Source organism: Procambarus clarkii, chromosome 11, assembly GCF_040958095.1.
Source record: "Procambarus clarkii isolate CNS0578487 chromosome 11, FALCON_Pclarkii_2.0, whole genome shotgun sequence".
Lineage (NCBI taxonomy): Eukaryota > Metazoa > Arthropoda > Malacostraca > Decapoda > Cambaridae > Procambarus > Procambarus clarkii.
In genome coordinates, this window is record NC_091160.1 from 19,973,348 (window position 1) to 19,997,255 (window position 23,908).

Below are 23,908 nucleotides of genomic sequence, written 5' to 3' on the forward strand. Positions count from 1 at the left end.
CTGCCTCGTATGGGCCAATAGGCCTTCTGCAGTTGTCTTTGTTCTTATGTTCTTACTACTCATCTCCTTGTTATTATCTGTTATTTGACCTGTCTCAGTTTTTAATGAACCTATCCTTTCGATATAACTGAAAAAAACCTTTAGGATTTGACTTTGCTTGCTCTGCTATGCGAACTTCATAGTTTCTTTTTGCTTTCCTAATCTGTTTTAACATTTCTAACCAGTTGTATGAATTCCTGTTCTAAAGTGACTTCCTCATTCTTAATCCTTTTGTACCAAGCTCTTTTTTTACCTATAAGGTTCTTCAAATTCTTTGTTACCCACTTTGGGTCATTAGTATTCGATCTATTCAATTTATATGGTATACTTCGTTCCTGTGCTTTGTTTATAATATTCTTAAATAAGTTATATATTAAATTCACATCGAAATCCCCTATTACGTCACCCATCGCTGGGTTCCTGTCTTGCTCCAAGACCGGCCCACACCCCATACCCAAGACTTTCCAATCTATTTGACCCAAAAAATTTCTTAGGCTATTAAAATCAGCTTTTCGAAAATTTTGCACTTTAACAGAATTTTCTCCTACAGGTCTATTCCATTCTATGCTAAATCTGATTTCTTTGTGATTACTGTTCCCTAACTCACTCCCTATTTCGATGTCATTAATTTGTGTTTCGCTGTTAGTTAACACTAAATCTAAAATATTATTTTCCCGCGTTGGTTCCTTAATGTGTTGCGTAAGAAAGCAATCGGTAATTAATTCTAGAAAATCTTATAGATAACCGAAGTATGTGGAGTGGTTAGGAGGGACCTACATGCAAACAATGTGCACAAAGATAATATACAACTCATCACAGAAATCCTACCTATAGGAAAAGAAACAAAATAGTCAAGGTCTGTCAATAAAATTAAATTTTATACAAAGTCACATTGGCTTAGATGGTGATGAAAAGGCAGACTCACTATCAAAACCTGCCACTGCTCTACCTATTGTACAGGTTCAAATACCTCCACATTTTTTCAGATTAAGGAATAAATCAAAAAGAAAATACTCCCAACAATCAAAACTTACCACAGTGTCAAAGTAGCGGAAGGATGATCCACTGCAATATTGTATAAACTGGGTACTTCTCTTCCAAGCCTGGCAAAAAGATATCCAGAGAGATTGTAGTAGTCATACAGACTTGGTTTCAAGTGCTGCTGGGTAGTAAAAGGGTAATAAATAGTAGTAGAGTGTCATATCATTGGAACAGATGCAGAGGCGCAACTATTGCATTACATGCTGGAATGTGAATAAACCCTGCGTATCAAACTCAACATCAATCTAACGAGATCATCTGCATAAGATGCAAATCCACAGTGATTACAATGATTAGAACAGCAGTAGAAGATTGAGGACACTTGTAAACATTGTGCATCTATTTCCGAAAATGCTCTTAATACAAGACTTCTGTTTCCGCTCAAACAGAAGCGGAAACGAAACTAGGAAAAAGATGAAAACACCCCGTCCATTTAAAACTTTGACCTTAATATCACAGTAACAAGATTATCTAGGTGAATAACCTAACTCAGTTACGGGCTATATGGGCAACTCGTCATGAGTAGCTAAATCTAAAACTATAACGCTCGAAACAACATATATAGATACAAAAGAACATTAGGAAAATGCAGGATTAACGATTATGTTTTCATGTAAAACAAATCCACAAGGCCCGTGACGAGGATTCGAACCTGCGTCCAAAGCATCCCAGACGTTGCCTTAATCGACTGAGCTACGACATGGTCAAAAGAGTTAAAACCGAAGTTCTATTATCATGTTATTGTGATTTCTGTTTGTAATGTTTTCATGTAATATGAACCGTCCTACATGGCAGGGATTTAAAACCTCCTTGCATAGACCGTATGGTTGGAGCGGGTTAGGAAATTCGAAACAATCTTCGAATTTGGCCATCTGACAGATCACAAAATAATAATAATAATGCAAGATAAACTTTATTATATAATAAATTTATTGTTGTTTTCAGAAAATAGATACAAAATACAAGATTTAAAAGTCCGCTGGATGATATTATGGCATTTATCTTAGAGCTCAGTGCTGGGGACTGATACCTCAAAGAGATTCCACGAATTCCTTGGCTGGACAGTGTCCATATCTAGATCCCTAGAATTCCCATTGTCCTCGGTAGATTTCTTTGTGAGTCGAAGGAACTTCAAGAACACTAGAGGTGACTTCAGGTACTCTAATTTTGCTTGATGCTTTTCTTGAGTTTTGAGACGACTGGTTGGGATGTCAGTTGGAACTCGGGGTCTGCTGGGTGCCACGACATGTAAGGCTCAAGTGCAATAGGCTGCGACGAAATGTGCAGCTCTGGAACTTTTGTCGGTAATGACTCTGCGAAGTGAAGGAGTGAAGACATTCCGGAATCCTGGATTCTCCTTGTGAATCGAAGGAGCTTTATCAAGAGCGCTGGAGGCGTCTTCAGGTACTCTAATTTTGCTTGATGCTTTTCCTTGAGTTTTGAGACGAATGGTTGGGATGTCAGTTGGAACTCTGGGTCTGCTGGGTGCCACGACACGTAAGGCTCTAGTTCAATTGGTTGTGACGAAATGTGCAGCCCACTCCCTGCCTCTGCGGTGTCAGGGAGTGAAGACATTCTGGAATTCTGGATTCCCTGGTGAACTGGGAAGGCGAAGCAGACATCCACCAGGACCAAGAGTAGGAGGACCTTCATCCTTGCTGCTTGTAGTGAAGACGGCAATCATATGGTACCAACATCCGCCTTTCATGCATATATTACCCGCTGTTCACCTGAAGTTTGGGTGAGGTGGAACCCTCTATGTTGTTGTTGTTTCAGATTTAGCTACTCAGAACGAAGTGTCCGTACACAGCAGTAGCAGGAGCCACCCACATCTTCACAGACGGATCGGTGGACATAGAATATGAGAGTGCTGGCGCTGCTCTTTGCACGACCAGCGTACAGGCACATTGGAGACTGGCAGAACTAGTATCACCAACCCAAACTGAGCTGTTTGCCATACAACAGGCATTCGCATATGTGATTGCACAAAACACTCAAAATGCAATCATACACACAGACTCAAAAGCTGCACTTCTAATACTAGGACAAAAACAGTGGAAAGATAATGTGGAAATAATTACCACCATTTTGTATCTTGGAGCAGTCGCTAAAGGCAAAAGACTCAACATAACTTTAAACTGGATCCCATCCCATATTGGAATCCCATTAAATGAAAAAGCTGATGAAATTGCTAAATTGGCAACTCGTCATCCAGTGATACATTAAACAATTCAACCCAGCCTAGAGAACATAAAAAACATCATCACCAAAAAACTCTCACATCTCAACAAAGCCTACCTACACCAGAGAATAGCTGAAGGTTCGCCATCTGTAACATGGTATCTTCAGGCAATCAAATTAGAAAGGTTAAATATCCCAAAAGGAATCCACAGGGAAATAGCAGTTAGGTTATATAGACTACGTCTAGGTTACAGATGCAACTGGGAGATTGGTGAACCCCGACAGAGAGAGTGCATCTTCTTCCAAGAAGGAGTTATGGGAGTTATGATTAGTAACAATTTAAAACAAAATTATCAATGCATAAATGTTCGTAATAAGGCAAATCGGACACTTGGATTTATTAATCGCAGCGTTAGTAACAAGACACCTGGTGTGGTTCTCAAGATATATCTTGCTCTAGTTAGGCCCCATTTAGATTATGCAGTTCAGTTTTGGTCGCCATATTATAGAATGGATATAAATGGTCCAGCGTAGGATGACTAAGTTAATTCCCCAAATTAGAAATCTTTCATATGAAGAAAGATTAACAAAGCTTAAGTTGCATTCACTGGAAAGGCGAAGAGTTAGGGGTGACATGATAGAGGTTTACAAGTGGGTGAATGGACATAACAAAGGGGATATTAATAGGGTATTAAAAGTATCAACACAAGACAGAACACGAAACAATGGGTATAAATTGGATAAGTTTAGATTTAGGAAAGACTTGGGTAAATACTGGTTCAGTAACAGGGTTGTTGATTTGTGGAACCAATTGCCGCGTAACATTGTGGAGGTGGGGTCCCTCGATTGTTTCAAGCATGGGTTGGACATGTATATGAGTGGGATTGGGTGGTTATAAATAGGAGCTGCCTCGTATGGGCCAATAGGCCTTCTGCAGTTGTCTTTGTTCTTATGTTCTTACTACTCATCTCCTTGTTATTATCTGTTATTTGACCTGTCTCAGTTTTTAATGGACCTATCCTTTCGATATAACTGAAAAAAAACTTTAGGATTTGACTTTGCTTGCTCTGCTATGCGAACTTCATAGTTTCTTTTTGCTTTCCTAATCTCTGTTTTAACATTTCTAACCAGTTGTATGAATTCCTGTTCTAAAGTGACTTCCTCATTCTTAGTCCTTTTGTACCAAGCTCTTTTTTTTACCTATAAGGTTCTTCAAATTCTTTGTTACCCACTTTGGGTCATTAGTATTCGATCTATTCAAATTATATGGTATACTTCGTTCCTGTGCTTTGTTTATAATATTCTTAAATAAGTTATATATTAAATCCACATCGAAATCCCCTATTACGTCACCCATCGCTGGGTTCCTGTCTTGCTCCAAGACCGGCCCACACCCCATACCCAAGACTTTCCAATCTATTTGACCCAAAAAATTTCTTAGGCTATTAAAATCAGCTTTTCGAAAATTTTGCACTTTAACAGAATTTTCTCCTACAGGTCTATTCCATTCTATGCTAAACCTGATTTCTTTGTGATTACTGTTCCCTAACTCACTCCCTATTTCGATGTCATTAATTTGTGTTTCGCTGTTAGTTAACACTAAATCTAAAATATTATTTTCCCGTGTTGGTTCCTTAATGTGTTGCGTAAGAAAGCAATCGTTAATTAATTCTAGAAAATCTTATAGATAACCGAAGTATGTGGAGTGGTTAGGAGGGACCTACATGCAAACAATGTGCACAAAGATAATATACAACTCATCACAGAAATCCTACCTTTAGGAAAAGAAGCAAAATAGTCAAGGTCTGTCAATAAAATTAAATTTTATACAAAGTCACATTGGCTTAGATGGTGATGAAAAGGCAGACTCACAATCAAAACCTGCCACTGCTCTACCTATTGTACAGGTTCAAATACCTCCACATTTTTTCAGATTAAGGAATAAATCAAAAAGAAAATACTCCCAACAATCAAAACTTACCACAGTGTCAAAGTAGCGGAAGGATGATCCACTGCAATATTGTATAAACTGGGTACTTCTCTTCCAAGCCTGGCAAAAAGATATCCAGAGAGATTGTAGTAGTCATACAGACTTGGTTTCAAGTGCTGCTGGGTAGTAAAAGGGTAATAAATAGTAGTAGAGTGTCATAATGCGCCTAATGCAGAGGCGCAACTATTGCATTACATGCTGGAATGTGAATAAACCCTGCGTATCAAACTCAACATCAATCTAACGAGATCATCTGCATAAGATGCAAATCCACAGTGATTACAATGATTAGAACAGCAGTAGAAGATTGAGGACACTTGTAAACATTGTGCATCTATTTCCGAAAATGCTCTTAATACAAGACTTCTGTTTCCGCTCAAACAGAAGCGGAAACGAAACTAGGAAAAAGATGAAAATATGCCTTCAGCCGAACAAGTCTATGTGGGTGGGGACGAGGACAGGTTGACGAGTTTAGCAGTTACCAGGGAGGATGTTCTTAAACAAATAGTAAAACTCAAACCAAACAAATCCCCAGGGCCGGATGAAGTGTTTGCTAGGGTGCTTAAAGAATGCAAAGAGGAGCTTTGTGACCCACTGTCAACCATATTTAATAAATCAATAGAGTCAGGCAGAGTGCCAGAGTTTTGGAAAGTTGCTAATGTGATACCAGTTTTTAAGAAAGGAGATAGATCACTTGCGTCTAACTATCGACCAATTAGCCTAACGTCTATTGTGGGAAAGTTACTCGAATCTATAATAGCAAATAAAATTCGTCTTCATCTTGAAAAACATAAATTAATAATTGAGTCGCAACATGGTTTTATAAATGGCCGTTCATGTTTAACAAATTTGTTATCTTTTTATTCTAGCATTGTTGAGACAGTTGATAGTGGTAAGGATTGCGATGTTGTATACCTTGACTTTAGCAAAGCTTTTGATACAGTGCCACATGAAAGACTGATTAAAAAAATAGAGTCTCATGGTATTGGGGGTGCTATATTAAGCTGGATTAGGGCATGGCTATACCATAGGAAACAGAGAGTTAGTATAAATGGAATCAAGTCAGAGTGGGAAAATGTTGTAAGTGGAGTGCCTCAAGGCTCTGTCCTGGGACCTCTGTTGTTTATAATATATATAAATGATTTAGATTCAGGTTTGAGTAGCAACATTTGCAAATTTGCCGATGATACGAAAATCGGTAGGGAAATTAATTCGGAGGAGGACTCACTATCACTTCAAGTTGATCTAGATAGGGTTTTGAAATGGTCAAAGGATTGGCAGATGCAGTTTAATGCTGATAAATGTAAAGTTCTGAGGTTAGGTAATGATGATAGAGTTACAAGATACGAGCTAGATGGTGTTGTGATTGCGAAGTCGGATTGCGAAAGGGATCTGAGAGTTATGATTAGTAAGAATTTAAAACAAAAGGATCAATGCATAAATGTTCGTAATAAGGCAAATCGGACACTTGGATTTATTAATCGCAGCGTTAGTAACAAGACACCTGGTGTGGTTCTCAAGCTATATCTTGCTCTAGTTAGGCCCCATTTAGATTATGCAGTTCAGTTTTGGTCGCCATATTATAGAATGGATATAAATTCACTTGAACGTGTCCAGCGTAGGATGACTAAGTTAATTCCCCAAATTAGAAATCTTTCATATGAAGAAAGATTAACAAAGCTTAAGTTGCATTCACTGGAAAGGCGAAGAGTTAGGGGTGACATGATAGAGGTTTACAAGTGGATGAATGGACATAACCGGGGGGATATTAATAGGGTATTAAAAGTATCAACACAGGACAGAACACGAAACAATGGATATAAATTGGATAAGTTTAGATTTAGGAAAGACTTGGGTAAATACTGGTTCAGTAACAGGGTTGTTGATTTGTGGAACCAATTGCCGCGTAACATTGTGGAGGTGGGGTCCCTCGATTGTTTCAAGCACGGGTTGGACAAGTATATGAGTGGGATTGGGTGGTTATAGAATAGGAGCTGCCTCGTATGGGCCAATAGGCCTTCTGCAGTTACCTTTGTTCTTATGTTCTTATGTTCTTATGAAAACACCCCGTCCATTTAAAACTTTGACCTTAATATCACAGTAACAAGATTATCTAGGTGAATAACCTAACTCAGTTACGGGCTATATGGGCAACTCGTCATGAGTAGCTAAATCTAAAACTATAACGCTCGAAACAACATATATAGATACAAAAGAACATTAGGAAAATGCAGGATTAACGATAATGTTTTCATGTAAAACAAATCCACAAGGCCCGTGACGAGGATTCGAACCTGCGTCCAAAAGCATCCCAGACGTTGCCTTAATCGATTGAGCTACGAGATGGTCAAAAGAGTTAAAACCGAAGTTCTATTATCATGTTATTGTGATTTCTGTTTGTAATGTTTTCATGTAATATGAACCGTCCTACATGGCAGGGATTTAAAACCTCCTTGCATAGACCGTATGGTTGGAGCGGGTTAGGAAATTCGAAACAATCTTCGAATTTGGCCATCTGACAGATCACAAAATAATAATAATAATGCAAGATATACTTTATTATATAATAAATTTATTGTTGTTTTCAGAAAATAGATACAAAATACAAGATTTAAAGTCCGCTGGATGATATTAAGGCATTTATCTTAGAGCTCAGTGCTGGGGACTGATACCTCAAAGAGATTCCACGAATTCCTTGGCTGGACAGTGTCCATATCTAGATCCCTAGAATTCCCATTGTCCTCGGTAGATTTCTTTGTGAGTCGAAGGAACTTCAAGAACACTAGAGGTGACTTCAGGTACTCTAATTTTGCTTGATGCTTTTCCTTGAGTTTTGAGACGACTGGTTGGGATGTCAGTTGGAACTCGGGGTCTGCTGGGTGCCACGACATGTAAGGCTCAAGTGCAATAGGCTGCGACGAAATGTGCAGCTCTGGAACTTTTGTCTGTAATGACTCTGCGGCGTGAAGGAGTGAAGACATTCCGGAATCCTGGATTCTCCATGTGAATCGAAGGAGCTTTATCAAGAGCGCTGGAGGCGTCTTCAGGTACTCTAATTTTGCTTGATGCTTTTCCTTGAGTTTTGAGACGAATGGTTGGGATGTCAGTTGGAACTCTGGGTCTGCTGGGTGCCACGACATGTAAGGCTCTAGTTCAATTGGTTGTGACGAAATGTGCAGCCCACTCCCTGCCTCTGCGGTGTCAGGGAGTGAAGACATTCTGGATTCCCTGGTGAACTGGGAAGGCGAAGCAGACATCCACCAGGACCAAGAGTAGGAGGACCTTCATCCTTGCTGCTTGTAGTGAAGACGGCAATCATATGGTACCAACATCCGCCTTTCATGCATATATTACCCGCTGTTCACCTGAAGTTTGGGTGAGGTGGAACCCTCTATGTTGTTGTTTCAGATTTAGCTACTCAGAACGAAGTGTCCGTACACAGCAGTAGCAGGAGCCACCCACATCTTCACAGACGGATCGGTGGACATAGAATATGAGAGTGCTGGCGCTGCTCTTTGCACGACCAGCGTACAGGCACATGGGAGACTGGGAGAACTAGTATCACCAACCCAAACTGAGCTGTTTGCCATACAACAGGCATTCGCATATGTGATTGCACAAAACACTCAAAATGCATTCATACACACAGACTCAAAAGCTGCACTTCTAATACTAGGACAAAAACAGTGGAAAGATAATGTGGAAATAATTACCACCATTTTGTACCTTGGAGCAGTCGCTAAAGGCAAAGGACTCAACATAACTTTAAACTGGATCCCATCCCATATTGGAATCCCATTAAATGAAAAAGCTGATGAAATTGCTAAATTGGCAACTCGTCGTCCAGTGATACATAAAACAATTCAACCCAGCCTAGAGAACATAAAAAACATCATCACCAAAAAACTCTCACATCTCAACAAAGCCTACCTACACCAGAGAATAGCTGAAGGTTCGCCATCTGTAACATGGTATCTTCAGGCAATCAAATTAGAAAGGTTAAATATCCCAAAAGGAATCCACAGGGAAATAGCAGTTAGGTTATATAGACTACGTCTAGGTTACAGATGCAACTGGGAGATTGGTGAACCCTGACAGAGAGAGTGCATCTTCTGCCAAACTGTTATGATCTGGGAGTTATGATTAGTAAGAATTTAAAACAAAAGGATCAATGCATAAATGTTCGTAATAAGGCAAATCGGACACTTGGATTTATTAATCGCAGCGTTAGTAACAAGACACCTGGTGTGGTTCTCAAACTATATCTTGCTCTAGTTAGGCCCCATTTAGATTATGCAGTTCAGTTTTGGTCGCCATATTATAGAATGGATATAAATGGTCCAGCGCAGGATGACTAAGTTAATTCCCCAAATTAGAAATCTTTCATATGAAGAAAGATTAACAAAGCTTAAGTTGCATTCACTGGAAAGGCGAAAAGTTAGGGGTGACATGATAGAGGTTTACAAGTGGGTGAATGGACATAACAAAGGGGATATTAATAGGGTATTAAAAGTATCAACACAAGACAGAACACGAAACAATGGGTATAAATTGGATAAGTTTAGATTTAGGAAAGACTTGGGTAAATATTGGTTTAGTAACAGGGTTGTTGATTTGTGGAACCAATTGCCGCGTAACATTGTGGAGGTGGGGTCCCTCGATTGTTTCAAGCATGGGTTGGACATGTATATGAGTGGGATTGGGTGGTTATAAATAGGAGCTGCCTCGTATGGGCCAATAGGCCTTCTGCAGTTGTCTTTGTTCTTATGTTCTTACTACTCATCTCCTTGTTATTATCTGTTATTTGACCTGTCTCAGTTTTTAATGGACCTATCCTTTCGATATAACTGAAAAAAAACTTTAGGATTTGACTTTGCTTGCTCTGCTATGCGAACTTCATAGTTTCTTTTTGCTTTCCTAATCTCTGTTTTAACATTTCTAACCAGTTGTATGAATTCCTGTTCTAAAGTGACTTCCTCATTCTTAGTCCTTTTGTACCAAGCTCTTTTTTTTACCTATAAGGTTCTTCAAATTCTTTGTTACCCACTTTGGGTCATTAGTATTCGATCTATTCAAATTATATGGTATACTTCGTTCCTGTGCTTTGTTTATAATATTCTTAAATAAGTTATATATTAAATCCACATCGAAATCCCCTATTACGTCACCCATCGCTGGGTTCCTGTCTTGCTCCAAGACCGGCCCACACCCCATACCCAAGACTTTCCAATCTATTTGACCCAAAAAATTTCTTAGGCTATTAAAATCAGCTTTTCGAAAATTTTGCACTTTAACAGAATTTTCTCCTACAGGTCTATTCCATTCTATGCTAAACCTGATTTCTTTGTGATTACTGTTCCCTAACTCACTCCCTATTTCGATGTCATTAATTTGTGTTTCGCTATTAGTTAACACTAAATCTAAAATATTATTTTCCCGTGTTGGTTCCTTAATGTGTTGCGTAAGAAAGCAATCGTTAATTAATTCTAGAAAATCTTATAGATAACCGAAGTATGTGGAGTGGTTAGGAGGGACCTACATGCAAACAATGTGCACAAAGATAATATACAACTCATCACAGAAATCCTACCTTTAGGAAAAGAAGCAAAGTAGTCAAGGTCTGTCAATAAAATTAAATTTTATACAAAGTCACATTGGCTTAGATAGTGATGAAAAGGCAGACTCACTATCAAAACCTGCCACTGCTCTACCTATTGTACAGGTTCAAATACCTCCACATTTTTTCAGATTAAGGAATAAATCAAAAAGAAAATACTCCCAACAATCAAAACTTACCACAGTGTCAAAGTAGCGGAAGGATGATCCACTGCAATATTGTATAAACTGGGTACTTCTCTTCCAAGCCTGGCAAAAAGATATCCAGAGAGATTGTAGTAGTCATACAGACTTGGTTTCAAGTGCTGCTGGGTAGTAAAAGGGTAATAAATAGTAGTAGAGTGTCATAATGCGCCTAATGCAGAGGCGCAACTATTGCATTACATGCTGGAATGTGAATAAACCCTGCGTATCAAACTCAACATCAATCTAACGAGATCATCTGCATAAGATGCAAATCCACAGTGATTACAATGATTAGAACAGCAGTAGAAGATTGAGGACACTTGTAAACATTGTGCATCTATTTCCGAAAATGCTCTTAATACAAGACTTCTGTTTCCGCTCAAACAGAAGCGGAAACGAAACTAGGAAAAAGATGAAAACACCCCGTCCATTTAAAACTTTGACCTTAATATCACAGTAACAAGATTATCTAGGTGAATAACCTAACTCAGTTACGGGCTATATGGGCAACTCGTCATGAGTAGCTAAATCTAAAACTATAACGCTCGAAACAACATATATAGATACAAAAGAACATTAGGAAAATGCAGGATTAACGATTATGTTTTCATGTAAAACAAATCCACAAGGCCCGTGACGAGGATTCGAACCTGCGTCCAAAAGCATCCCAGACGTTGCCTTAATCGACTGAGCTACGACATGGTCAAAAGAGTTAAAACCGAAGTTCTATTATCATGTTATTGTGATTTCTGTTTGTAATGTTTTCATGTAATATGAACCGTCCTACATGGCAGGGATTTAAAACCTCCTTGCATAGACCGTATGGTTGGAGCGGGTTAGGAAATTCGAAACAATCTTCGAATTTGGCCATCTGACAGATCACAAAATAATAATAATAATGCAAGATAAACTTTATTATATAATAAATTTATTGTTGTTTTCAGAAAATAGATACAAAATACAAGATTTAAAGTCCGCTGGATGATATTAAGGCATTTATCTTAGAGCTCAGTGCTGGGGACTGATACCTCAAAGAGATTCCACGAATTCCTTGGCTGGACAGTGTCCATATCTAGATCCCTAGAATTCCCATTGTCCTCGGTAGATTTCTTTGTGAGTCGAAGGAACTTCAAGAACACTAGAGGTGACTTCAGGTACTCTAATTTTGCTTGATGCTTTTCCTTGAGTTTTGAGACGACTGGTTGGGATGTCAGTTGGAACTCGGGGTCTGCTGGGTGCCACGACATGTAAGGCTCAAGTGCAATAGGCTGCGACGAAATGTGCAGCTCTGGAACTTTTGTCTGTAATGACTCTGCGGCGTGAAGGAGTGAAGACATTCCGGAATCCTGGATTCTCCTTGTGAATCGAAGGAGCTTTATCAAGAGCGCTGGAGGCGTCTTCAGGTACTCTAATTTTGCTTGATGCTTTTCCTTGAGTTTTGAGACGAATGGTTGGGATGTCAGTTGGAACTCTGGGTCTGCTGGGTGCCACGACATGTAAGGCTCTAGTTCAATTGGTTGTGACGAAATGTGCAGCCCACTCCCTGCCTCTGCGGTGTCAGGGAGTGAAGACATTCTGGAATTCTGGATTCCCTGGTGAACTGGGAAGGCGAAGCAGACATCCACCAGGACCAAGAGTAGGAGGACCTTCATCCTTGCTGCTTGTAGTGAAGACGGCAATCATATGGTACCAACATCCGCCTTTCATGCATATATTACCCGCTGTTCACCTGAAGTTTGGGTGAGGTGGAACCCTCTATGTTGTTGTTGTTTCAGATTTAGCTACTCAGAACGAAGTGTCCGTACACAGCAGTAGCAGGAGCCACCCACATCTTCACAGACGGATCGGTGGACATTGAATATGAGAGTGCTGGCGCTGCTCTTTGCTCGACCAGCGTACAGGCACATGGGAGACTGGGAGAACTAGTATCACCAACCCAAACTGAGCTGTTTGCCATACAACAGGCATTCGCATATGTGATTGCACAAAACACTCAAAATGCAATCATACACACAGACTCAAAAGCTGCACTTCTAATACTAGGACAAAAACAGTGGAAAGATAATGTGGAAATAATTACCACCATTTTGTATCCTTGGAGCAGTCGCTAAAGGCAAAGGACTCAACATAACTTTAAACTGGATCCCATCCCATATTGGAATCCCATTAAATGAAAAAGCTGATGAAATTGCTAAATTGGCAACTCGTCATCCAGTGATACATAAAACAATTCAACCCAGCCTAGAGAACATAAAAAACATCATCACCAAAAAACTCTCACATCTCAACAAAGCCTACCTACACCAGAGAATAGCTGAAGGTTCGCCATCTGTAACATGGTATCTTCAGGCAATCAAATTAGAAAGGTTAAATATCCCAAAAGGAATCCACAGGGAAATAGCAGTTAGGTTATATAGACTACGTCTAGGTTACAGATGCAACTGGGAGATTGGTGAACCCCGACAGAGAGAGTGCATCTTCTGCCAAACTGTTATGATCTGGGAGTTATGATTAGTAAGAATTTAAAACAAAAGGATCAATGCATAAATGTTCGTAATAAGGCAAATCGGACACTTGGATTTATTAATCGCAGCGTTAGTAACAAGACACCTGGTGTGGTTCTCAAGCTATATCTTGCTCTAGTTAGGCCCCATTTAGATTATGCAGTTCAGTTTTGGTCGCCATATTATAGAATGGATATAAATGGTCCAGCGTAGGATGACTAAGTTAATTCCCCAAATTAGAAATCTTTCATATGAAGAAAGATTAACAAAGCTTAAGTTGCATTCACTGGAAAGGCGAAGAGTTAGGGGTGACATGATAGAGGTTTACAAGTGGGTGAATGGACATAACAAAGGGGATATTAATAGGGTATTAAAAGTATCAACACAAGACAGAACACGAAACAATGGGTATAAATTGGATAAGTTTAGATTTAGGAAAGACTTGGGTAAATACTGGTTCAGTAACAGGGTTGTTGATTTGTGGAACCAATTGCCGCGTAACATTGTGGAGGTAGGGGTCCCTCGATTGTTTCAAGCATGGGTTGGACATGTATATGAGTGGGATTGGGTGGTTATAAATAGGAGCTGCCTCGTATGGGCCAATAGGCCTTCTGCAGTTGTCTTTGTTCTTATGTTCTTACTACTCATCTCCTTGTTATTATCTGTTATTTGACCTGTCTCAGTTTTTAATGGACCTATCCTTTCGATATAACTGAAAAAAACCTTTAGGATTTGACTTTGCTTGCTCTGCTATGCGAACTTCATAGTTTCTTTTCGCTTTCCTAATCTCTGTTTTAACATTTCTAACCAGTTGTATGAATTCCTGTTCTAAAGTGACTTCCTCATTCTTAGTCCTTTTGTACCAAGCTCTTTTTTTTACCTATAAGGTTCTTCAAATTCTTTGTTACCCACTTTGGGTCATTAGTATTCGATCTATTCAAATTATATGGTATACTTCGTTCCTGTGCTTTGTTTATAATATTCTTAAATAAGTTATATATTAAATCCACATCGAAATCCCCTATTACGTCACCCATCGCTGGGTTCCTGTCTTGCTCCAAGACCGGCCCACACCCCATACCCAAGACTTTCCAATCTATTTGACCCAAAAAATTTCTTAGGCTATTAAAATCAGCTTTTCGAAAATTTTGCACTTTAACAGAATTTTCTCCTACAGGTCTATTCCATTCTATGCTAAATCTGATTTCTTTGTGATTACTGTTCCCTAACTCACTCCCTATTTCGATGTCATTAATTTGTGTTTCGCTGTTAGTTAACACTAAATCTAAAATATTATTTTCCCGTGTTGGTTCCTTAATGTGTTGCGTAAGAAAGCAATCGTTAATTAATTCTAGAAAATCTTATAGATAACCGAAGTATGTGGAGTGGTTAGGAGGGACCTACATGCAAACAATGTGCACAAAGATAATATACAACTCATCACAGAAATCATCACTAGGAAAAGAAGCAAAGTAGTCAAGGTCTGTCAATAAAATTAAATTTTATACAAAGTCACATTGGCTTAGATGGTGATGAAAAGGCAGACTCACTATCAAAACCTGCCACTGCTCTACCTATTGTACAGGTTCAAATACCTCCACATTTTTTCAGATTAAGGAATAAATCAAAAAGAAAATACTCCCAACAATCAAAACTTACCACAGTGTCAAAGTAGCGGAAGGATGATCCACTGCAATATTGTATAAACTGGGTACTTCTCTTCCAAGCCTGGCAAAAAGATATCCAGAGAGATTGTAGTAGTCATACAGACTTGGTTTCAAGTGCTGCTGGGTAGTAAAAGGGTAATAAATAGTAGTAGAGTGTCATATCATTGGAACAGATGCAGAGGCGCAACTATTGCATTACATGCTGGAATGTGAATAAACCCTGCGTATCAAACTCAACATCAATCTAACGAGATCATCTGCATAAGATGCAAATCCACAGTGATTACAATGATTAGAACAACAGTAGAAGATTGAGGACACTTGTAAACATTGTGCATCTATTTCCGAAAATGCTCTTAATACAAGACTTCTGTTTCCGCTCAAACAGAAGCGGAAACGAAACTGGGAAAAAGATGAAAACACCCCGTCCATTTAAAACTTTGACCTTAATATCACAGTAACAAGATTATCTAGGTGAATAACCTAACTCAGTTACGGGCTATATGGGCAACTCGTCATGAGTAGCTAAATCTAAAACTATAACGCTCGAAACAACATATATAGATACAAAAGAACATTAGGAAAATGCAGGATTAACGATTATGTTTTCATGTAAAACAAATCCACAAGGCCCGTGACGAGGATTCGAACCTGCGTCCAAAAGCATCCCAGACGTTGCCTTAATCGACTGAGCTACGACATGGTCAAAAGAGTTAAAACCGAAGTTCTATTATCATGTTATTGTGATTTCTGTTTGTAATGTTTTCATGTAATATGAACCGTCCTACATGGCAGGGATTTAAAACCTCCTTGCATAGACCGTATGGTTGGAGCGGGTTAGGAAATTCGAAACAATCTTCGAATTTGGCCATCTGACAGATCACAAAATAATAATAATAATGCAAGATAAACTTTATTATATAATAAATTTATTGTTGTTTTCAGAAAATAGATACAAAATACAAGATTTAAAGTCCGCTGGATGATATTAAGGCATTTATCTTAGAGCTCAGTGCTGGGGACTGATACCTCAAAGAGATTCCACGAATTCCTTGGCTGGACAGTGTCCATATCTAGATCCCTAGAATTCCCATTGTCCTCGGTAGATTTCTTTGTGAGTCGAAGGAACTTCAAGAACACTAGAGGTGACTTCAGGTACTCTAATTTTGCTTGATGCTTTTCCTTGAGTTTTGAGACGACTGGTTGGGATGTCAGTTGGAACTCGGGGTCTGCTGGGTGCCACGACATGTAAGGCTCAAGTGCAATAGGCTGCGACGAAATGTGCAGCTCTGGAACTTTTGTCTGTAATGACTCTGCGGCGTGAAGGAGTGAAGACATTCCGGAATCCTGGATTCTCCTTGTGAATCGAAGGAGCTTTATCAAGAGCGCTGGAGGCGTCTTCAGGTACTCTAATTTTGCTTGATGCTTTTCCTTGAGTTTTGAGACGAATGGTTGGGATGTCAGTTGGAACTCTGGGTCTGCTGGGTGCCACGACATGTAAGGCTCTAGTTCAATTGGTTGTGACGAAATGTGCAGCCCACTCCCTGCCTCTGCGGTGTCAGGGAGTGAAGACATTCTGGAATTCTGGATTCCCTGGTGAACTGGGAAGGCGAAGCAGACATCCACCAGGACCAAGAGTAGGAGGACCTTCATCCTTGCTGCTTGTAGTGAAGACGGCAATCATATGGTACCAACATCCGCCTTTCATGCATATATTACCCGCTGTTCACCTGAAGTTTGGGTGAGGTGGAACCCTCTATGTTGTTGTTGTTTCAGATTTAGCTACTCAGAACGAAGTGTCCGTACACAGCAGTAGCAGGAGCCACCCACATCTTCACAGACGGATCGGTGGACATAGAATATGAGAGTGCTGGCGCTGCTCTTTGCACGACCAGCGTACAGGCACATTGGAGACTGGGAGGAACTAGTATCACCAACCCAAACTGAGCTGTTTGCCATACAACAGGCATTCGCATATGTGATTGCACAAAACACTCAAAATGCAATCATACACACAGACTCAAAAGCTGCACTTCTAATACTAGGACAAAAACAGTGGAAAGATAATGTGGAAATAATTACCACCATTTTGTATCTTGGAGCAGTCGCTAAAGGCAAAGGACTCAACATAACTTTAAACTGGATCCCATCCCATATTGGAATCCCATTAAATGAAAAAGCTGATGAAATTGCTAAATTGGCAACTCGTCATCCAGTGATACATAAAACAATTCAACCCAGCCTAGAGAACATAAAAAACATCATCACCAAAAAACTCTCACATCTCAACAAAGCCTACCTACACCAGAGAATAGCTGAAGGTTCGCCATCTGTAACATGGTATCTTCAGGCAATCAAATTAGAAAGGTTAAATATCCCAAAAGGAATCCACAGGGAAATAGCAGTTAGGTTATATAGACTACGTCTAGGTTACAGATGCAACTGGGAGATTGGTGAACCCCGACAGAGAGAGTGCATCTTCTGCCAAACTGTTATGATCTGGGAGTTATGATTAGTAAGAATTTAAAACAAAAGGATCAATGCATAAATGTTCGTAATAAGGCAAATCGGACACTTGGATTTATTAATCGCAGCGTTAGTAACAAGACACCTGGTGTGGTTCTCAAGCTATATCTTGCTCTAGTTAGGCCCCATTTAGATTATGCAGTTCAGTTTTGGTCGCCATATTATAGAATGGATATAAATGGTCCAGCGTAGGATGACTAAGTTAATTCCCCAAATTAGAAATCTTTCATATGAAGAAAGATTAACAAAGCTTAAGTTGCATTCACTGGAAAGGCGAAGAGTTAGGGGTGACATGATAGAGGTTTACAAGTGGGTGAATGGACATAACAAAGGGGATATTAATAGGGTATTAAAAGTATCAACACAAGACAGAACACGAAACAATGGGTATAAATTGGATAAGTTTAGATTTAGGAAAGACTTGGGTAAATACTGGTTCAGTAACAGGGTTGTTGATTTGTGGAACCAATTGCCGCGTAACATTGTGGAGGTGGGGTCCCTCGATTGTTTCAAGCATAGGTTTGACATGTATATGAGTGGGATTGGGTGGTTATAAATAGGAGCTGCCTCGTATGGGCCAATAGGCCTTCTGCAGTTGTCTTTGTTCTTATGTTCTTACTACTCATCTCCTTGTTATTATCTGTTATTTGACCTGTCTCAGTTTTTAATGAACCTATCCTTTCGATATAACTGAAAAAAACCTTTAGGATTTGACTTTGCTTGCTCTGCTATGCGAACTTCATAGTTTCTTTTTGCTTTCCTAATCTCTGTTTTAACATTTCTAACCAGTTGTATGAATTCCTGTTCTAAAGTGACTTCCTCATTCTTAATCCTTTTGTACCAAGCTCTTTTTTTACCTATAAGGTTCTTCAAATTCTTTGTTACCCACTTTGGGTCATTAGTATTCGATCTATTCAATTTATATGGTATACTTCGTTCCTGTGCTTTGTTTATAATATTCTTAAATAAGTTATATATTAAATCCACATCGAAATCCCCTATTACGTCACCCATCGCTGGGTTCCTGTCTTGCTCCAAGACCGGCCCACACCCCATACCCAAGACTTTCCAATCTATTTGACCCAAAAAATTTCTTAGGCTATTAAAATCAGCTTTTCGAAAATTTTGCACTTTAACAGAATTTTCTCCTACAGGTCTATTCCATTCTATGCTAAATCTGATTTCTTTGTGATTACTGTTCCCTAACTCACTCCCTATTTCGATGTCATTAATTTGTGTTTCGCTGTTAGTTAACACTAAATCTAAAATATTATTTTCCCGCGTTGGTTCCTTAATGTGTTGCGTAAGAAAGCAATCGTTAATTAATTCTAGAAAATCTTATAGATAACCGAAGTATGTGGAGTGGTTAGGAGGGACCTACATGCAAACAATGTGCACAAAGATAATATACAACTCATCACAGAAATCCTACCTATAGGAAAAGAAGCAAAATAGTCAAGGTCTGTCAATAAAATTAAATTTTATACAAAGTCACATTGGCTTAGATGGTGATGAAAAGGCAGACTCACTATCAAAACCTGCCACTGCTCTACCTATTGTACAGGTTCAAATACCTCCACATTTTTTCAGATTAAGGAATAAATCAAAAAGAAAATACTCCCAACAATCAAAACTTACCACAGTGTCAAAGTAGCGGAAGGATGATCCACTGCAATATTGTATAAACTGGGTACTTCTCTTCCAAGCCTGGCAAAAAGATATCCAGAGAGATTGTAGTAGTCATACAGACTTGGTTTCAAGTGCTGCTGGGTAGTAAAAGGGTAATAAATAGTAGTAGAGTGTCATATCATTGGAACAGATGCAGAGGCGCAACTATTGCATTACATGCTGGAATGTGAATAAACCCTGCGTATCAAACTCAACATCAATCTAACGAGATCATCTGCATAAGATGCAAATCCAGTGATTACAATGATTAGAACAGCAGTAGAAGATTGAGGACACTTGTAAACATTGTGCATCTATTTCCGAAAATGCTCTTAATACAAGACTTCTGTTTCCGCTCAAACAGAAGCGGAAACGAAACTAGGAAAAAGATGAAAACACCCCGTCCATTTAAAACTTTGACCTTAATATCACAGTAACAAGATTATCTAGGTGAATAACCTAACTCAGTTACGGGCTATATGGGCAACTCGTCATGAGTAGCTAAATCTAAAACTATAACGCTCGAAACAACATATATAGATACAAAAGAACATTAGGAAAATGCAGGATTAACGATTATGTTTTCATGTAAAACAAATCCACAAGGCCCGTGACGAGGATTCGAACCTGCGTCCAAAGCATCCCAGACGTTGCCTTAATCGACTGAGCTACGACATGGTCAAAAGAGTTAAAACCGTAGTTCTATTATCATGTTATTGTGATTTCTGTTTGTAATGTTTTCATGTAATATGAACCGTCCTACATGGCAGGGATTTAAAACCTCCTTGCATAGACCGTATGGTTGGAGCGGGTTAGGAAATTCGAAACAATCTTCGAATTTGGCCATCTGACAGATCACAAAATAATAATAATAATGCAAGATAAACTTTATTATATAATAAATTTATTGTTGTTTTCAGAAAATAGATACAAAATACAAGATTTAAAGTCCGCTGGATGATATTATGGCATTTATCTTAGAGCTCAGTGCTGGGGACTGATACCTCAAAGAGATTCCACGAATTCCTTGGCTGGACAGTGTCCATATCTAGATCCCTAGAATTCCCATTGTCCTCGGTAGATTTCTTTGTGAGTCGAAGGAACTTCAAGAACACTAGAGGTGACTTCAGGTACTCTAATTTTGCTTGATGCTTTTCTTTGAGTTTTGAGACGACTGGTTGGGATGTCAGTTGGAACTCGGGGTCTGCTGGGTGCCACGACATGTAAGGCTCAAGTGCAATAGGCTGCGACGAAATGTGCAGCTCTGGAACTTTTGTCGGTAATGACTCTGCGAAGTGAAGGAGTGAAGACATTCCGGAATCCTGGATTCTCCTTGTGAATCGAAGGAGCTTTATCAAGAGCGCTGGAGGCGTCTTCAGGTACTCTAATTTTGCTTGATGCTTTTCCTTGAGTTTTGAGACGAATGGTTGGGATGTCAGTTGGAACTCTGGGTCTGCTGGGTGCCACGACACGTAAGGCTCTAGTTCAATTGGTTGTGACGAAATGTGCAGCCCACTCCCTGCCTCTGCGGTGTCAGGGAGTGAAGACATTCTGGAATTCTGGATTCCCTGGTGAACTGGGAAGGCGAAGCAGACATCCACCAGGACCAAGAGTAGGAGGACCTTCATCCTTGCTGCTTGTAGTGAAGACGGCAATCATATGGTACCAACATCCGCCTTTCATGCATATATTACCCGCTGTTCACCTGAAGTTTGGGTGAGGTGGAACCCTCTATGTTGTTGTTGTTTCAGATTTAGCTACTCAGAACGAAGTGTCCGTACACAGCAGTAGCAGGAGCCACCCACATCTTCACAGACGGATCGGTGGACATAGAATATGAGAGTGCTGGCGCTGCTCTTTGCACGACCAGCGTACAGGCACATTGGAGACTGGCAGAACTAGTATCACCAACCCAAACTGAGCTGTTTGCCATACAACAGGCATTCGCATATGTGATTGCACAAAACACTCAAAATGCAATCATACACACAGACTCAAAAGCTGCACTTCTAATACTAGGACAAAAACAGTGGAAAGATAATGTGGAAATAATTACCACCATTTTGTATCTTGGAGCAGTCGCTAAAGGCAAAAGACTCAACATAACTTTAAACTGGATCCCATCCCATATTGGAATCCCATTAAATGAAAAAGCTGATGAAATTGCTAAATTGGCAACTCGTCATCCAGTGATACATTAAACAATTCAACCCAGCCTAGAGAACATAAAAAACATCATCACCAAAAAACTCTCACATCTCAACAAAGCCTACCTACACCAGAGAATAGCTGAAGGTTCGCCATCTGTAACATGGTATCTTCAGGCAATCAAATTAGAAAGGTTAAATATCCCAAAAGGAATCCACAGGGAAATAGCAGTTAGGTTATATAGACTACGTCTAGGTTACAGATGCAACTGGGAGATTGGTGAACCCCGACAGAGAGAGTGCATCTTCTTCCAAGAAGGAGTTATGGGAGTTATGATTAGTAACAATTTAAAACAAAATTATCAATGCATAAATGTTCGTAATAAGGCAAATCGGACACTTGGATTTATTAATCGCAGCGTTAGTAACAAGACACCTGGTGTGGTTCTCAAGATATATCTTGCTCTAGTTAGGCCCCATTTAGATTATGCAGTTCAGTTTTGGTCGCCATATTATAGAATGGATATAAATGGTCCAGCGTAGGATGACTAAGTTAATTCCCCAAATTAGAAATCTTTCATATGAAGAAAGATTAACAAAGCTTAAGTTGCATTCACTGGAAAGGCGAAGAGTTAGGGGTGACATGATAGAGGTTTACAAGTGGGTGAATGGACATAACAAAGGGGATATTAATAGGGTATTAAAAGTATCAACACAAGACAGAACACGAAACAATGGGTATAAATTGGATAAGTTTAGATTTAGGAAAGACTTGGGTAAATACTGGTTCAGTAACAGGGTTGTTGATTTGTGGAACCAATTGCCGCGTAACATTGTGGAGGTGGGGTCCCTCGATTGTTTCAAGCATGGGTTGGACATGTATATGAGTGGGATTGGGTGGTTATAAATAGGAGCTGCCTCGTATGGGCCAATAGGCCTTCTGCAGTTGTCTTTGTTCTTATGTTCTTACTACTCATCTCCTTGTTATTATCTGTTATTTGACCTGTCTCAGTTTTTAATGGACCTATCCTTTCGATATAACTGAAAAAAAACTTTAGGATTTGACTTTGCTTGCTCTGCTATGCGAACTTCATAGTTTCTTTTTGCTTTCCTAATCTCTGTTTTAACATTTCTAACCAGTTGTATGAATTCCTGTTCTAAAGTGACTTCCTCATTCTTAGTCCTTTTGTACCAAGCTCTTTTTTTACCTATAAGGTTCTTCAAATTCTTTGTTACCCACTTTGGGTCATTAGTATTCGATCTATTCAAATTATATGGTATACTTCGTTCCTGTGCTTTGTATATAATATTCTTAAATAAGTTATATATTAAATCCACATCGAAATCCCCTATTACGTCACCCATCGCTGGGTTCCTGTCTTGCTCCAAGACCGGCCCACACCCCATACCCAAGACTTTCCAATCTATTTGACCCAAAAAATTTCTTAGGCTATTAAAATCAGCTTTTCGAAAATTTTGCACTTTAACAGAATTTTCTCCTACAGGTCTATTCCATTCTATGCTAAACCTGATTTCTTTGTGATTACTGTTCCCTAACTCACTCCCTATTTCGATGTCATTAATTTGTGTTTCGCTGTTAGTTAACACTAAATCTAAAATATTATTTTCCCGTGTTGGTTCCTTAATGTGTTGCGTAAGAAAGCAATCGTTAATTAATTCTAGAAAATCTTATAGATAACCGAAGTATGTGGAGTGGTTAGGAGGGACCTACATGCAAACAATGTGCACAAAGATAATATACAACTCATCACAGAAATCCTACCTTTAGGAAAAGAAGCAAAATAGTCAAGGTCTGTCAATAAAATTAAATTTTATACAAAGTCACATTGGCTTAGATGGTGATGAAAAGGCAGACTCACAATCAAAACCTGCCACTGCTCTACCTATTGTACAGGTTCAAATACCTCCACATTTTTTCAGATTAAGGAATAAATCAAAAAGAAAATACTCCCAACAATCAAAACTTACCACAGTGTCAAAGTAGCGGAAGGATGATCCACTGCAATATTGTATAAACTGGGTACTTCTCTTCCAAGCCTGGCAAAAAGATATCCAGAGAGATTGTAGTAGTCATACAGACTTGGTTTCAAGTGCTGCTGGGTAGTAAAAGGGTAATAAATAGTAGTAGAGTGTCATAATGCGCCTAATGCAGAGGCGCAACTATTGCATTACATGCTGGAATGTGAATAAACCCTGCGTATCAAACTCAACATCAATCTAACGAGATCATCTGCATAAGATGCAAATCCACAGTGATTACAATGATTAGAACAGCAGTAGAAGATTGAGGACACTTGTAAACATTGTGCATCTATTTCCGAA